The sequence below is a fragment of the Hermetia illucens genome, chromosome 1, assembly GCF_905115235.1.
Source record: "Hermetia illucens chromosome 1, iHerIll2.2.curated.20191125, whole genome shotgun sequence".
NCBI lineage: Eukaryota > Metazoa > Arthropoda > Insecta > Diptera > Stratiomyidae > Hermetia > Hermetia illucens.
In genome coordinates this window covers 27,908,080-27,911,054 of record NC_051849.1, presented here as the reverse complement: position 1 = coordinate 27,911,054, position 2,975 = coordinate 27,908,080, and positions in this window count along the sequence as shown.

Genomic DNA, 2,975 nt, shown 5'->3' with positions numbered 1-2,975 from the left:
GTAGTATAATGATAATTAGTCAATTTATAAAAAAATACTCTCCGCTAAGACAGCCCAGTGCTCTAACCACATGAGCTATCCGGCCAGGATGATAAATCTAAGCTGCACCGAAAATACGGAGAGAAAGGTTGCAATACCAAAACATCGATGTTGACCGTTTCCCCAGCTGAATTTGAATCATTAACAGTCAGCTCAGTACCTCGCCATCCTTTTAAGTTTTTGGGATAACTGTGCAGTTTTTGTCGACTTGCACCAATTTGGATGTTCTTTTGGCCATCACCCAACCACTTACCAATATTACCAATGTATTGGGTAAAGGGTAGTATGGGTCCCAGGGCGAAACGTGGATTAGTACCCAGGATGAAGCATAAACCCTGGGAAATGCCTGCTGAACCAACACACAGTTCTAAAACTTGTTACGAAGCCACAACAGGAACCTCGGACTGGACTGATAACACAACGACGAACCCGGCAAACGACAACGGAATAACGATGTGAAGAGTTGGAGAAGGATACCTTCTACGAGGCAGTAGAACGAACCCTCGAAGACTGTCCTAGATATGATATCAAAATCATACTTGGGGATTTTAACAGCCAAGTAGGGAAGGAGCCGCAATATGTTGGGTCTCATAGCTTACATCAAAATACAAATGATAACGGACTGCGGATTATTCAGTTAGCAGTGTCACAAGAAATGGTTGTTGGAAGTACCTGATTTGCGCGGAAAGCGGTCCACAAACAAACGTGGGCCGCTCCAGACGGGACCACTTTCAACCAAGTTGACCACGTGTTGATCGAACGCCGCCACCTCTCAGCCTTGATGAATGTCAGAACATATAGGGGGGCCAATGTAGACTCCGATCACTCGGATCACTCGATCACTCGTTGGCATGGTGCCCGAGCTCGAATAACAATACCACCCAGAATCCCCTCTGACAGTCAGCTGAGAGTTAATACTGAAGCCATCCACAACACAGCCCTCACAGAGCTCCTGGAGATGAAGCACCAACAAATGATCTTCACAATCACCTGAAGAACGTTATCATAAATACAGCCACAGACATATTTGGCCCCAGCCGCAAAAGGAGTCGGAACGGCTGGTTTGACGATGAATGTAAGCTAGCAACGGAACGCAAGAATGCTGCATACCGAGTAATGTTGCATTCTCAAAGAACGCGGGCACGCGCGGAGACTTATCACGAACTCCGGCGAGCGGAGAAGCGACTTCATAGACGGAAAAAGGAAGCCTGGGCAACCAACAGGTCTGTGAACTAGAAAAGTACAGGGAGCAACCGTACCAGGCGCGCAAGTTTTACCAACAAGTCAGCAGGATGAAGCCTTAAACACCTCGATGCTCATCCTGCCGAGACAAAGAGGGAAATCTGATTTCCGCCAGAATGGGCATATTGGAGCGATTGGTTGAGTACTTTGATGAACTACTGAACAACCAGAACATCGGCGAGTTGAAGGTCCCGCCAATTGAAGACGACGGACAAATACTGCCACCACCAAGTATAGGAGAAACAATACGTGCAATTCATCGGCTTAAAAATCATAAGTCGATAGGAGCCGATGTAATTACAGCCGAATTGGTTAAATATGGAGACCACCAATTTCACCAAGCGGTTCATCAACTTGTGCTCAAGGTATGGGACAACGAATCAATGCCTGGCAATTGGCAACAAGGCATTATCTGTCTATACATAAAAAGGGAGATATCACACAGTGCAGCAATTATAAAGATATCACGTTGTTGAGTATCACCTATAAGACATTCTCCTCTATCTTGCTAGGCCGGATAGCCCCATACGCCCAGAACATCATTGGCCCATACCAAAGAGAGGCTTCACTCCAGGCAAATCAGCAACAGATCAGATTTTCTCTCTGCGGTAAGCGATGGAAAACTGTTGGAATATGGACATCAGTTGCACCATCTTTTCATCGTCTTTAAAGCCGCCTATCATAGCATAGCCAGGGTAAAACTGTACACGACCATGAGAGAAATTGTTATCCCGACGAAATTGATAAGACTGACTAGGCTGACCCTGACCAATGTGTAAGGCCAGATAAAAGCAGTAGAATCTCTCGAGACCATTCAACATCAACAACGGTCTACGAAAAGGTAGTTTTCAACCTGGCCCTGGGAAAGTGATTCGCGATGCTGATGTAAATGCAAGAGGTACCATCCTCTTCAATTCCACCCAACTATTGGCCTTCGCTGACGATATCGACATCATGGGAAGAACCACCCGAGACGTACAAACTGCCTTCATCCAGATCGAGCAGGTGGCCACTGGCGCGAGATCTTGGGCTGCACATCAATGAAGGCGAGACAAAGTATATGGTGACAACGTCTGCACCAAAAACCAACCAACCAACAACATCAGACCACAGTGGCCAAACGGGAAGAATAAAGATAGGAAACTACAACTTTGAGACCGTTGGTAATTTCTCCTATCTAGGGTCGAAAGTCACAACCGATAACAGCTATGACGATGAAATCCGCGCACGGTTGTTGGCAGCCACCAGAAACTATTTCAGCTTACAAAAACTGTTTCGTTCGAAACGTCTCACCAAATTCTTACTGTACAAGACAATGATCTTGCCAGTCCTCGTGTATTCCTCAGAGACTTTGGTTGTTAGCAGAAACAATTGCGAACTCTTGGCCGCGTTCGAGAGAAGAATCTTCCGATGAATTTTCGGCCCCCTACATGAGGATGGTCGATTCTGTAGCCTACATAACGACAAAATGTATGAGCGATACCACGAAAATCTAGTTGTAGATAAAATCCGGCTCAACAGGCTGCAGTGGGCGGGTCACTTAATTCGCATGGATATGGATGATCCAGCCCAGAAAGTCTATAAGAGCAATATCTATGGTAGCAAAAAAAGACGAGGCAAACTCTGCCTGAGATGGAGCAATGGCGTAGATCAGGACACCAGACACCTTTTAGGAATATGGGTTGGTGGACCTC